The sequence below is a fragment of the Cibotium barometz genome, chromosome 18 (genome assembly GCF_041138505.1).
Source record: "Cibotium barometz isolate CiBa-2024 chromosome 18, ASM4113850v1, whole genome shotgun sequence".
Classification (NCBI taxonomy): Eukaryota; Viridiplantae; Streptophyta; class Polypodiopsida; order Cyatheales; family Cibotiaceae; genus Cibotium; species Cibotium barometz.
This window is the reverse complement of record NC_141063.1, coordinates 27,917,191-27,933,140: the sequence shown is the minus strand read 5'-3', so window position 1 is coordinate 27,933,140 and position 15,950 is coordinate 27,917,191.

The following is a 15,950-nucleotide window of genomic DNA, read 5'->3' as shown; positions in this document are numbered from 1 at the left end:
CATGCATACATTCATTATCACGTCCTCATTCATACATCCACATCCACATAATACTTCTATGCATGAAAATTAAAAATGATAAAAGTAACACTTTTGATATAAAATTTTTTTCTTTATGCATACTTCTATGCATGAAAATTAAAAATGATAAAAGTAACACTTTTAATATAAAAAAATTATCCTTTATGCATACTTCTATGCATGAAAATTAAAAATGATAAAAGTAACACTTTTAATATAAAAAAATTATCCTTTATGCATACTTCTATGCATGAAAATTAAAAATGATAAAAGTATCACTTTTGATATAAAAAATTTTCCTTTATGCATGATATTAAAATTCAATTTCTCCATGATTATAATGAAATTCTTTCAATTAATCTAGGATGATAATTCCTAGAATATGGTAGGAAGTCCTCTTTTTATGCTTTGAATGAAATTATTTTATGCATAATTTTTATAAAAATTTTGCCATAGCTCCGCTGCTATGACTGATAAATCTCAATTTTTTCTAAGGGATAAAGCTTATCATTAAGGAAATAATTAAAATGATCTCTAATTGGATCATTAATCTATAATGGATTGAATCATCAATATGCATAAACTAAAAGCATAGAAAAAAGCCATTAATTTGGCCTCAAGCATAGCTTAATCTTGGAGTAAGGAAAAGCTTTATGAAAAGCTTCATTTGGATTGAGAATGGGTCATGAGTACGACCATTTCTTGAGTGAGAGAGAGCAATTACATAAAAACCATTAGAATTTAAACATAAATAAAAATTAACTTCAATAGCATTATTCACCAATTAACTTTAATAGCATTTAAAAAACCATACCAATTAAGCTTCTCAAGCTTGAGAGGGGTTGAGAAGAGAGAAACATTGAGAAATTATAGAAAAGATCAATATTCACTAATTACCTTACAAATTGCTTGATTCTTTGTTCACGGTAGAGGCCCCCAACCAATCAATTGGTTAAGTATGTTGATGGAGCCACTAATGGGGATTGAAGAAAGAGGGAAGCTCCAAAAACTAGTGAATTATTAAATGAATTCACAGTTCTTGGCTTAGGTGGAGTAGAGTAACGATGCATAAACACTAACTATTTTTCAACAAGGGGGAGGCTTCTATTTATAGGAAAAATTGAGCTCCTAACCAAACAAACTGATTCTAGAATTTTCTAAATCAGTTTGGTCAATATTTGACCATTTTTAGGTCAGTTAAGCTAACTTTTTGGAACTAGACTTGAATGAGGGGAGAGGAGAGATGAAATATCTCAATTTTTATGAGTTTAAAACTCATTCAAGCATGTGAAATATGCACCTCCTTTAAAGAATTCCCCTTCCTTACATATGTGTCATAATGGCATCATTTTAATATTGCTCATAGTTTTTTACTAATAAACCTTGTACATTTTCAACTCTTCATCTTATGTGAGCATTTACTCATTTTTGGATACCCAAAATATCTCATATTTTTAATATTGCTCATAGTTTTTTACTAATAAACCTTGTACATTTTCAACTCTTCACCTTATGTGAGCATTTACTCATTTTTGGGTATCTTCTTTTTACAAATTTGGATTTATCTCTTCCCTACACATGGATTGATGCTATTGGCCCATAGGAACCTTAATTGGACCATAGTCTAAAGATTTCTGAAAATCTAGACCCTTAGACTAAGGTTCTTTATACCTATTTCCAATTAATTCCAATTGCACATTGGAAAATTCTTTTTGAATTTCTGTTTCAGGGGAACTCATCTGAATTATAAGAGATATTTTTCTATCCAGAAATATTCAAAATCTGAATATTCTCTCTCTAGAATAATTTTTCTCTCTCTAGGCTAAAATAGTTAGCAATAGGGTCTTTATATTTCTGAAGAGGGTTGATTACAGGGGAAGATACTAGACATCAAAAAGGGGTTGGGGGAGGAATCTTACATTCTACCCCACTTAAAAAAACGCGAGATGTCCTCATCTCGCAACTTGTGATAGTTTCGCAAGATTCACGAATATGAGACTTAGAGAAAAATTTTAATCAAGATTAACCACCAAGATAAGTCTTAAAGAGAGCAAGATTCAAAATACGAACAAGATTTAAACTTTATTCATTCTCGAAACTTATACAGTAAAGATAGAGGAACTCTTTACACTTCCATAAGCCCGTCCATCATATGGTCACAAAAGCAGTCCTCACAAGCTGCACAAGTATAAGGTAACTCATCTATGGGAATGATTCTGTGGGTTATTGCTGCGCCTATCTCAGTGGTATGAGGTGTTCTAACAAAAGGACCTCTGAGAGGCAAGCCAAAAACGGGGTAAAGGCATATCTTCTCATGAGGAAGAAAACACGCCAGTAAGAAGACCCGCTCAGAAAACCCAGGATGCCTTGATCTCATGACGCAGTAGTATCGGGGACCCAAACCCAAAGCTTCAATAACCATGGCCAAGCGGACATTGTTACGAAAGTGCTGCTGACCCCAGGGTGTTACCCTAGTTATGTCTTGATAGGTCCGCCATTTTGTCTGCGCTACAGAAGTTCCCAAGTGAGGGAAAAGTGAGCGCTCATACTGCTCTATAAAATCCTTCTTCACAGATTCACTTGCGTCTTGAAGGTGAGGAATCATTATGGATAAAACTAGTTCTTGTTGCCAAGCCATGAAGGAGATTAAGAAAGAAAGGAGATCGATGGAAGATTACTGTGAGCGACAAGTAAAAGTTACGACTTTTATAAAGGAAGGAGCTAGCGTAACTTAGAAGCCAACGGTAACTTGCCACTGAAGTTTTACCGTCTTTCCATGATTTGGGTTTGACACATTTTTCTATAGAAGGCATTAAGAATTTTGAGATGAAGAGATAAAAGAAGCTTGTAGGCTAAGTCACCTACTTTTATTGAATTCAGATATAAGGCTCACAATATCTGGGGGATAACTTCCTATACTCCCCAAGAGATAAAGAACTTCTTTTGGGCCGTACTCGAATGAAGACCAAAACCTTGATATCCAAAACATCGATTCTCACTTCTGAACTCATTGTTCTGAATCCTTAAAACAGGTGGGACTCTTGAGAAGTATTCTAGGAAAAGGGTCTTCCTTTGTTAAACAGAACTTTCTTTTATTTTAGAGAGGGAATAATTATAAGATCAGAAAGGGAGATTCTTACTCCTGTATACCTCGAAGGCTGGGGAGGAATCTTACATTCTACCCCACTTAAAAAGTGCGAGATGTCCTCATCTCGCAAGGTAGAGGACAACTCTTTTTCTTAACATCCAATTTTATTTTGGGGTTCCTTATATTCTGGTCAACCCAACAGAACACTGGGATAAATATCCCTTATATAGAACTCATCATTAATATTCAGATCATATCATTCATATCTTTAACATGATAATGGTCCATTAGACAGAAAAATTTCCTTCTGAACATTCTTCCACGGGAATTTCAGTCAAGCAAGTTCTCAATTTGTCATCCCTTAACTTGATCTACTGATCAAGTGTTAACAGTAACAATTTGACAGCACAACCCACTAATCTCATAGTGATTTGCTGAATTCATTATCATCATTCCAGTTATGAATATCATCACTGGGACTCGTCCCATTCATCCTCATTGTGGTTTTGTTCAGATTTTTATATTTCAACTAATTTCAGAAATCATCATTTTTCAATCAGAATTTTCAATCAGAATCCAATTCAATTCATCAATTCTCAAACAGAATTAAAAATCATATCAACCACATTCGAATTCATCATCTGGATAGCATTAACGCTTATACTTTCAAGTCTTAGATTTACTCGTATATACTGTCAGTAAAGAGCTGCAGTATACTCTCGGTATATACGAGTAGTCGTGGCTCTTGGAATTATAAGGTAAATACCATCATGTCTAGGCCTCAAGCAAGTCAGGGATCCTATATAATTGTGGTACTTCCATCTGAAGACCCAATTACCAAATTACGAATTTCAGTTTGAATATCAAATTGTATGAATTATATCACACAATTACAACCTTTTTGTGCTTTGACATATTTGTCTTCTCAGTTGATCTTTATTAACCAAATGCTCTGATACCAACTGTGAGATCCCTGTTCCCACCGCGCAACGGATTCGGGGTACTAGCAGCGGAAGTAGCACTTCTTGCGCGAGGCAGGGTCCCACACTCGGAGCCTCGTCCACGGATATCCGGACAAAAGACTAATCCGTCGGTTTTTCCAAAACCAGACCCGGAAAAACTTCCCTTATCCGGAAAGCACGGGCGATTCCACCAGGATAATTTTTACTCTAACGTAGTCAAAACTCTTACTGATCAAACAGATCCGACTGCATCTATAAAGATACTTGGTCAGATCAAGGAAGAAACTTGCACTTGGATCATTGGGATCAACGCTTTTTTCCCCACCAAGGAGGCACAGCCGTTGATTCCTATCCATAGAACAATTACTATCCGGGATTTACTTTATCTATCGTAATAACAGAAATTGAGTCTCGATTTACGGATCCATCAGTCCAGCCTAACCCCATCCGATCCCATGGGTTAGCCAACCGCCCAACCACTGTAGTGATGGGATCCAATTTGGAATTTGGTTAGGTTTTGTCCCGGGTACCAAGGAAAAGAGTTCCAAGGCCCCCTAGCCGGAATTTCATGCAAACATAAAACTAGCCACACCACTTACACACCCAATATGAAAATTACCTTTTTCTTAGCATCAGCTAACTTTAAAACAATCCTTTAATGAAACCATAGTACCACTGATCACAATCTCCCAATTTATCCAGTTGATTCATAATTTCCCATCATTCCTTCATCAGAGTATCTATGGCATCATTGGCAACTAGAACGCTCACCACCTGTCCACACAGGGGCCGTTTCAATAGTTCCTAGCCCATAATACTCAACAATATAATCACTTATCAAGATGGACTCTCGTTGAAGATCAGCAAGATCAACCAACAGATCCATATAAAAGAGCCATGGACTCATCCGTTGAGGACCAGCAAGGTCAGTCAACCAGATCCATGCCCGGTTCCAGAAAACAACTCTTACTCCTTGTTCCAATATCTTCCTCGACGCACGCGTGGGTATCCTGGGCGACCCAGAGCCCGAGCACCGTATGGTCAGCACCCTCTAGGATCCTTCGCAGGTGACCTAGCGCTTCACTCATAGGCCGCTTCCTTGGTCCCTCATCCACCGTACCGGAAGCTCACCATTTTAATCGAACCGAGGCTGGTCAAGACCTCGGCCGACCTTGCTACGCGAGACGTCCTCCATTGACTCTCCGTCAGCAGTTGCAACTTTATCAGTTAGGTCTCCACGACCTTAATCACAAGACGGTCAAAATGCTTTCCCAGCATTCTTGACATAAAACAGCCATTTACAAACAGCATTTACAAACAGTTTACAAATACAATTTCAATATTAACTCTCATTTTTCCACATTATCCCTCATACAATCCACATTACTTATTCCACATTTCATTTATATGTGTACTCATCCAATCATATCATTTTCCATCTCTTCACTTCAGATTCCTTCACATCACATATCATATATTCACATCCATATCCACATCCATACATCCACATCCACATCCACATTCACATCCATACATCCACATCCCATATCCACATTCATACATACACATCCATATCCACATCCATATCCGCATTCATACATACACATCCATATCCACATCCACATGCATACATTCATTATCACGTCCTCATTCATACATCCACATCCACATCCACATTCCTATTCACATCTATACATCCATATCTACATGCACATTCACATCCATACATCCACATTTATATCCTCATTCACATCCATACATCCACATTCATGCATCCACATCTACATGCCTACATCCATACATACACATCCACATTTACATCCATGCATCCACATCCACATCCTCATTCACATCCATACATCCACATTCATACATCCACATCCACATCCACATTCACATCCATACATCCACATCTACATGCTTATCTCCATTTTCACATCCTCATTTATACATCCACATCCCATATCCACATTCATACATACACATCCATATCCACATCCACATGCATACATACATCCACATCCACATTCCCATTCACATATATATATCCATATCTACATGCACATTCACATCCATACATCCAAATCTATATGCTCATTCACATCCATACATCCACATTCATGCATCCACATCTACATGCATACATCCATACATCCACATCCACATTTACATCCATGCGTCCACATCTACATCCTCATTCACATCCATACATCTACATTCATACATCCATACATCCACATTCATACATCCACATCCACATCCACATCCACATCCATACATCCACATTCATACATCCACATCCACATCCACATTCACATCCATACATCCACATTTATACATCCACATCCACATCCACATGCATCTTATCATATCTTATCACTTCCCATATCTTTTATGCATACCTCTATGCATGAAATTCAATTATGCTAAAAGTAACACTTTTATAATAAAATATTCAACTTTTATGCATACCTCTATGCATGAAATCCAATATGATAAAAGTAACACTTTTGATATAAAAAAATTATCCTTTATGCATACTTCTATGCATGAAAATTAAAAATGATAAAAGTAACACTTTTGATATAAAATTTTTTTCTTTATGCATACTTCTATGCATGAAAATTAAAAATGATAAAAGTAACACTTTTAATATAAAAAAATTATCCTTTATGCATACTTCTATGCATGAAAATTAAAAATGATAAAAGTAACACTTTTAATATAAAAAAATTATCCTTTATGCATGCTTCTATGCATGAAAATTAAAAATGATAAAAGTATCACTTTTGATATAAAAAATTTTCCTTTATGCATGATATTAAAATTCAATTTCTCCATGATTATAATGAAATTCTTTCAATTAATCTAGGATGATAATTCCTAGAATATGGTAGGAAGTCCTCTTTTTATGCTTTGAATGAAATTATTTTATGCATAATTTTTATAAAAATTTTGCCATAGCTCCGCTGCTATGACTGATAAATCTCAATTTTTTCTAAGGGATAAAGCTTATCATTAAGGAAATAATTAAAATGATCTCTAATTGGATCATTAATCTATAATGGATTGAATCATCAATATGCATAAACTAAAAGCATAGAAAAAAGCCATTAATTTGGCCTCAAGCATAGCTTAATCTTGGAGTAAGGAAAAGCTTTATGAAAAGCTTCATTTGGATTGAGAATGGGTCATGAGTACGACCATTTCTTGAGTGAGAGAGAGCAATTACATAAAAACCATTAGAATTTAAACATAAATAAAAATTAACTTCAATAGCATTTATTAAATTATGTAACTCTTCACTACTATTCACCAATTAACTTTAATAGCATTTAAAAAACCATACCAATTAAGCTTCTCAAGCTTGAGAGGGGTTGAGAAGAGAGAAACATTGAGAAATTATAGAAAAGATCAATATTCACTAATTACCTTACAAATTGCTTGATTCTTTGTTCACGGTAGAGGCCCCCAACCAATCAATTGGTTAAGTATGTTGATGGAGCCACTAATGGGGATTGAAGAAAGAGGGAAGCTCCAAAAACTAGTGAATTATTAAATGAATTCACAGTTCTTGGCTTAGGTGGAGTAGAGTAACGATGCATAAACACTAACTATTTTTCAACAAGGGGGAGGCTTCTATTTATAGGAAAAATTGAGCTCCTAACCAAACAAACTGATTCTAGAATTTTCTAAATCAGTTTGGTCAATATTTGACCATTTTTAGGTCAGTTAAGCTAACTTTTTGGAACTAGACTTGAATGAGGGGAGAGGAGAGATGAAATATCTCAATTTTTATGAGTTTAAAACTCATTCAAGCATGTGAAATATGCACCTCCTTTAAAGAATTCCCCTTCCTTACATATGTGTCATAATGGCATCATTTTAATATTGCTCATAGTTTTTTACTAATAAACCTTGTACATTTTCAACTCTTCATCTTATGTGAGCATTTACTCATTTTTGGATACCCAAAATATCTCATATTTTTAATATTGCTCATAGTTTTTTACTAATAAACCTTGTACATTTTCAACTCTTCACCTTATGTGAGCATTTACTCATTTTTGGGTATCTTCTTTTTACAAATTTGGATTTATCTCTTCCCTACACATGGATTGATGCTATTGGCCCATAGGAACCTTAATTGGACCATAGTCTAAAGATTTCTGAAAATCTAGACCCTTAGACTAAGGTTCTTTATACCTATTTCCAATTAATTCCAATTGCACATTGGAAAATTCTTTTTGAATTTCTGTTTCAGGGGAACTCATCTGAATTATAAGAGATATTTTTCTATCCAGAAATATTCAAAATCTGAATATTCTCTCTCTAGAATAATTTTTCTCTCTCTAGGCTAAAATAGTTAGCAATAGGGTCTTTATATTTCTGAAGAGGGTTGATTACAGGGGAAGATACTAGACATCAAAAAGGGGTTGGGGGAGGAATCTTACACGCTAGGTCACCTGCGAAGGATCCTAGAGGGTGCTGACCATACGGTGCTCGGGCTCTGGGTCGCCTAGGATACCCACGCGTGCGTCGAGGAAGATATTGGAACAAGGAGTAAGAGTTGTTTTGTGAAACCGGGCATGGATCTGGTTGACTGACCTTGCTGGTCCTCAACGGATGAGTCCATGGCTCTTTTATATGGATCTGTTGGTTGATCTTGCTGATCTTCAACGAGAGTCCATCTTGATAAGTGATTATATTGTTGAGTATTATGGGCTAGGAACTATTGAAACGGCCCCTGTGTGGACAGGTGGTGAGCGTTCTAGTTGCCAATGATGCCATAGATACTCTGATGAAGGAATGATGGGAAATTATGAATCAACTGGATAAATTGGGAGATTGTGATCAGTGGTACTATGGTTTCATTAAAGGATTGTTTTAAAGTTAGCTGATGCTAAGAAAAAGGCAATTTTCATATTGGGTGTGTAAGTGGTGTGGCTAGTTTTATGTTTGCATGAAATTCCGGCTAGGGGGCCTTGGAACTCTTTTCCTTGGTACCCGGGACAAAACCTAACCAAATTCCAAATTGGATCCCATCACTACAGTGGTTGGGCGGTTGGCTAACCCATGGAATCGGATGGGGTTAGGCTGGACTGATGGATCCGTAAATCGAGACTCAATTTCTGTTATTACGATAGATAAAGTAAATCCCGGATAGTAATTGTTCTATGGATAGGAATCAACGGCTGTGCCTCCTTGGTGGGGAAAAAAGCGTTGATCCCAATGATCCAAGTGCAAGTTTCTTCCTTGATCTGACCAAGTATCTTTATAGATACAGTCGGATCTGTTTGATCAGTAAGGGTTTTGACTACGTTAGAGTAAAAATTATCCTGGTGGAATCGCCCGTGTTTTCCGGATAAGGGAAGTTTTTCCGGGTCTGGTTTTGGAAAAACCGACGGATTAGTCTTTTGTCCGGATATCCGTGGACGAGGCCCCGAGTGTGGGACCCTGCCTCGCGCAAGAAGTGCTACTTCCGCTGCTAGTACCCCGAATCCGTTGCGCGGTGGGAACAGGGATCTCACACTTCATTACAAACCATCCCCTCCTATAATGATTTCGTCCTCGAAATCAAAGGGTGGTCGTGCAAAAACAAGATCTTGGTGATCTTAGAGTTGCACACTACCCATTAACTTTAAGGGTCTAGTGGAAACTCTAAGAATGGAGAACCTACACGTATCGTATTTGCTATGGAATGGATAATGTATGCATATCGTGTCATTCGGCCTGACCAAACTCCCCCACCACCTTCCAATGATTGATGTAGTGTTTGAGAGATGCAAACTCTACCGCATCTCGTTACTATGCATAAAGAAAAAAAATTTATTATAAAAGTGTTATTCTCATTAAATTTAATTTCTATGCATAGAAAGATGCATAATGAAAATTTTTTTATTATAAAAGTGTTATTCTCATTAAATTTGATTTTTATGTATAAAGAAGGAATCTATAAGTTTTGCTCAAGATGATTGGGTATGGACTGCTGTGTTCCTTTACCTCTCCCCCAAAGCTTGGCACTTTGAGATCCTTGAAGATCCAAGGAGACACTACGGACTGCCACCCTATGGAAGTCCTAGCCTCCTACTGAGAAGAATGAAATTTTACTCTTCTCCGCGTGGGCGTAGGAGACGCAACAATAGTGATAGGAGTGGCCGGATGTGAGTCTAAACAGTGGTGCAAACTCTTAACACTAGTTTGGTACCAAAACAGGAAAAAAGTCTTGCAAGATGAGGTAACATCAAGCCCTAAACCGTGGCACCCCATACATCCATCCACATCATCCACATCAATCCACATTATCCACTCATCCATCCACGTCAATCCACATTATCCACACATCCATCCACATCTTCCATACATAAACAGAAAAGCTCTATGCAAGAAGCATCCATATCACCCTCATGGTAGGCATCATATAAGGATTGCCGCAATGAGGCTCGGAAGGATTCATATGACTGATGATTCTGCTAGGATTCTTAGCCTTTTGTTGTTCAAACACTTTGCTACATTGATGTCTATCAAGGCTAGAGGCGGGTTAAAGTAATGGGACCACCAGATTCCCAGACTGAGAAAGCCTGATGGTACTCTTCAATTGTCCGATTTTCCTGCTTTAGTTCCAAGAACTCATTCATCTTAGTTTCAAGAAAGCCTGGGGGACAAAACCTCTTTCTGAGGTAAGCCTTGAGATCAGTCCAGGTTTGGGCATTTCGGTCGAGACGGTTTGTCTCGCAATGGTTTCTCCATGCCACTCTAGCTGTCTCCACTATCTTCAGCCTTGCAAGAGCCATTTTGCTCTTCTCATTGTACCCGGTGACATCGAAGTATTCTTCCATTGATTCGATCCACTTCTCCACAGCCTCGCCCAAGTTTTCCCATTCACCCTTGAAAGGTCCAGGCTGCAAACTATGAAGAGTTTTATGAACATCCAGGTCGAGTTCTTCTTCATCGAGTTGCGCGCCCCTTGGCCCGGCTCCAGTGAGACCCTGGCGAGTACGAGTGGCATGATCCTTATGCGTCCCCCGAGGCCATAGAGATCACCTTTTTCCAGTACACTGTTCGGTTGGGGAGGCATATTTTGTCTGCGAGGAGGATGGTCTCTCCAGCTGCATCGGAGCATTACAGGGACTCTCACAGGAGTTCCTGGAGGATTTTTGGACCAGGCTCTTGGCTAGTCAACAGGCACGCAGGATCTCGACTTTCTAGTGGCTGGTTGCCCACAGGGGCTCTGCAGTTGGCACCTGGCTTGTCTACAGTGGTCTTTCGTCGGCCTGCGTCCGATGCGGCCACCCATTGGAGACTCCGTTTTTCAGTTCGCAGGCGTTCACAGGCACTGTTGGTAAGTGCCTGGTCAGAACTATTGTGACTGACACCTTCAATTTACCCTATGAGATGAGAACGGACGACTCCTCCAAAAGTAGGGAGCTAAGATCATCAAAATCCAACTGAGTGGATGTGACCTGGTGCCGCAAAGATCAAGAAATAACATCATAGTCTGGAGGAATCTTGGAGAGGATAAGAGCAGCCAGTTGAGAAGAGGACAAAGCAGCACCCATAGCCAGTAAACTGTTCATGGATAACCTTGGCCTTCATGAGAAAAGACTACATGGAATTGTTTTAAGGAAATAACAAGCCGTAGAGGCTGCCCATGCAAGGTAATTGCCCTCATCAATAAATCTTGTGTAAAGAGATCCTCCAATTTTGACCATACCTGATGAGCACTGGTGAAAGTTTGCACTGCCGGTGAGACCTCCTCGGTGATCGTCCTTTTGGTCGCCAGCTATTGGTACCAAAGGTGGTGTCTGTATCTCTATTTCAGCTTTGTTCTTGCCTTGCATCATTGGACATGGTCTCATTTTTCCTACGACAGCGTAATGGATCCAGGGTACTACAAGCATTGGTATTCTCAAGCTCTATGCTCCTAACCATAGAGGTGAGGATTGTCTTTTGGAAATCTCACTACGTTGATGCCTCTTGCTGACCAATGGATTATTGGTGGGGATTTTAACATGGTTGTGATGCCAATGGATAGAACGGGTGGACATGAGCGCTTCGTGCATCCTCTTGAAAGAGCGTCTTCGGAGATTTATACTCTTCATTCGTGGTAGAGATTGTTGGCACAAGCATGACATTTCGAGGAGGCAATCCACTTTTCCTTATTCATGGTCTAACAAGAGAAGGTATGCAAGATGCATTTATGCACGGTTAGCCAGATTTTGTAAGGATGATTGGGTGCTCGATAGAGGGGGGCATACTTTTACTACTACAGGCACCTCTAAATCGGATCAACGTTTCGAACCTGTATGAAACGCGTTTCTATGCAACTGTGATGCAGTGGTAGGGACTGTAAAAGTCTGATTTTCACTGTTTTGGTCAAAGAGCAATCCAATAGCTTTTGTTGGGTGTTTGTGACACATGAATCTTGATCTTTGCTAAACTTCTATCTTGTGGAAGTTTTCTCATATGTGGTAATGTTTTAGGTTGAAAGCCTCATTTCACTTGGCATTCCCATAGGTTAGATTCTTTTGTTTTATGAAGATGCCAAATTATGCATAATGCAATCATGCATTAAGCGTAATGCTTAATGCATAATACATTACTCTTAATGCATTACACTTAATGCATTAATGCTTAATGCATTATGCATATGCATATGCTTAATGCTTAATGGATTATGCATATGCTTAGCTTCTCATCTTGGGAGTGGTGGTTACGAAACCATGCGCCATGAATTCGTGAGTATTTGAAGCAATTTTATTTATGTAAATGTATGTATGTGGGCTAAATGTTGATTTCTAAAAGTTATAATTGTTAATCATTTGTGTAGGAGTTGGCCATGAATCGCCAAGTAGGCGAGAGGAGAAGTACGCTCACAAACATGGCCGTGAGGTCAAATGGATGTGATATGATGTGACGATCTTTGATTGTAGCTCATACATTTGCAGTAACATGTCTATGTTAAGAACTCAGAAGTGTGTCGGTTGCAGGACAGGAGGTGTCGGCTGCCCATAACATGGTCGGCTGAACCAGCAGATAAGGGGGCAGCAGCAGGCGCAAGGAGGAGGACCATTTTATAAACATTAAAGCATTAGGCCATGGAAGTTTGAGGCAATAACAGGTCTGTGATGCCCTTAGATGTTCTGGGCCGCACGCGCGCTACACTGATGAATTCAACGAGTTTACCACCTGGGCCGATAGGCCCGGGTAATCTTTTGAAATTTCATCGTGATGGGGATAGATCATTGCAATTATTGATCTTCAACGAGGAATTCCTAGTAAGCGCGAGTCATCAGCTCGCGTTGACTACGTCCCTGCCCTTTGTACACACCGCCCGTCGCTCCTACCGATTGAATGGTCCGGTGAAGTTTTCGGATCGCGGCGACGCTGGCGGTTCGCCACCGGCGACGTTGTGAGAAGTTCATTAAGCCTTATCATTTAGAGGAAGGAGAAGTCGTAACAAGGTTTCCCTAGGTGAACCTGCGGAAGGATCATTGACACACATCCGAGAGAAATCCGTGAACCGTGGACGTACCGTCGAGGGGCCGTGCCTGGAGGCACGGTCGACCGCGCCTCGCCCCCGTGCCGAAGCCGGGAGATAGTGGGCGAGGTGTCGGGACGGGGCTGCCCGTCGGCCGCACGACGGGGCGCAAGGGGAGGGACGCCTCCCCCCGCCCACGTCGAGTGGGTGTCCCCCCTCCCCCATGCCGTCGGCACGGGGCCGCTCGATAAACCTTCCGCCCCCCCCCTCGGGGGAGCGCGAGGCACCATAGCAAACGATCGTCGAACTGCCCTAGGTGTATGGCAAAGGGTTTGGATACCCTTTGCAAGGCTAGCCCACATTGGGGCTGGCCTTAGGGCTGGCCCCTTCTATATGAAATGAGCCTAAAAATGCCTAATCATGCATCTATGGCTATGGCTGACATAAAAGGTCACCCCTATGGGGCTGACCAATGCTCAACCATGTACAGCATTAAAGTAGAAGGGAATGTCACGTGCATGCCCGTGCCATGGCTAAACCGCAGCATGAACATCATTAATCTTTGATTAATCATCAGTTAATTCAACATGTAGGTCACCAGCCCTTATGAGGTGTTTTATCATTTTTCCTCACTCCTCGCATTTTTTCCCCTATTTTTTCCCATTTTTCCGTGGTGTGGATGGATGCCAGATGGTTGGCAGGAGCCCATGGGGCTGGCCGTCTAGTGAGCTGTGAGAGCCAAAGATGTGAGCCTCCAGGCATGAGCCAACCGTATCATAGCATATTGATTAATAATGCTATGATAATGTGAGCCTCCATGCATGAAAAAAAATGCTTGCTATAGCATATTGCTTAATAATTTCTCCTCACCAACCTTATCATAGACATGAGGCCCCACTTGTGCCACCTACTCACCCAACAAGCCCCACTTCATCTAAAAACACATGATTCCATTTCATACAAAACCATGTGAGTCACTAGACGTGAGCTGAGCCACTAGAAAGCGTTTCAGTCTACGCAGGCTCACACCATCCCTCCACGTTGGCATCTTGGCCTTCGACTGGAACCCAAGGGAGTGCAACCCAAGATCCACGAATAGTGGATAGTAACTAGTCCTTTGACTCAGAAGCCATGGAAGGGCACCCTACCAAGAACCCTAAGGAGACAAGCCAAAGCATGCCATATGCATACCCTATGCATAGCTTATGCATAAGCCATTGTTTTCCTCCTTTTCTTTGTGCTTGTTACTTCTCGGCTAGCTTATCTGGTAGCAGTGTTATTTAAGCATTGTCCATGCTTTACCGATTTAATTACATGTTGTGTATTCATTGCGTGTGGATCAATCTAAATACAACAACATCCTATAAGATAAATTGGTCACCACCATTGTTAATTTCTTACCTGAGTCCTATCAGAGTTTCCATACTTCTTTGAATCTCTCTATGAGAGGAGGAGGCAATCCTATATCCTTTGAGGAGCTAGTTGGATTACTTCTCCATGAGGAGTAGACAAGGAAGAACAAATCCAAGGGTGATGCAAGTAGAGGAGACCAAGCCTACTTCTCCAAGGACAAAGGCAAAGTGGACTCCTCACACGATGACACCAAGAAGAAGTGTCACTATTGCCACAAGCCAAGGCACTACATCGAAGAGTGTCAAAAGAGGCTTGCAAAGCTGAAAGCTAATGAAGACTTTGCAAACTCTGCTTCCTCTACCTCCGACGACAAGTGCACGAGCATTGATGGAAGAGAAGAATATGCCGCATAGCTATTGGACTGAGGCTATTTCTATAGCTGTTTATATCATGGACAGCAAAGTGATGGCCATGTCTTCAGATGATATCTCTTTCCCAGCTTGTAGGACTTCCTGCTGAAGGGCCTGCAGCTTGTTAATGTGTTCCCGCATCGTCGAGGACTTTGCAAGAGGATCTTCTCCCCTTTTTTGTTTTTTCTCCTGAAAACTCTGATCAGGCCCCGAGTGGGAAACCCAGCCCCGCGCATCCCCTTGACCTGAATCCTTCACCCCTTTGCTTAGCACCCTCTTGGCTTTGTCTAGCCTCTTATGCTTGAGCTCTTGGTGGAGAATGAGATAAATGAATGGGATTGTGGCCTCCACTATTTATACTAATTTCCAACAGCAGTCGGCCAGTAGATAAACAGGCGGCCAGCATAAATGTCCCACGACTTGTGAATTAAAGTTAATACATATGTAGAGTGTTTATTTTATAAACAGCTCATGTGTCGATATAAATGTACCAAAAACCTAGCAAGGTACGTGTCCCATAATCGACGAGAGAGAGTCTGAATGCAAGAGTTAATGTAACATGTAGCTATGTGGTAGACAGCTCCTAAATGGTCGGAACCCATCTTAGAAATTTTGACAAGTGGACAAATACCATG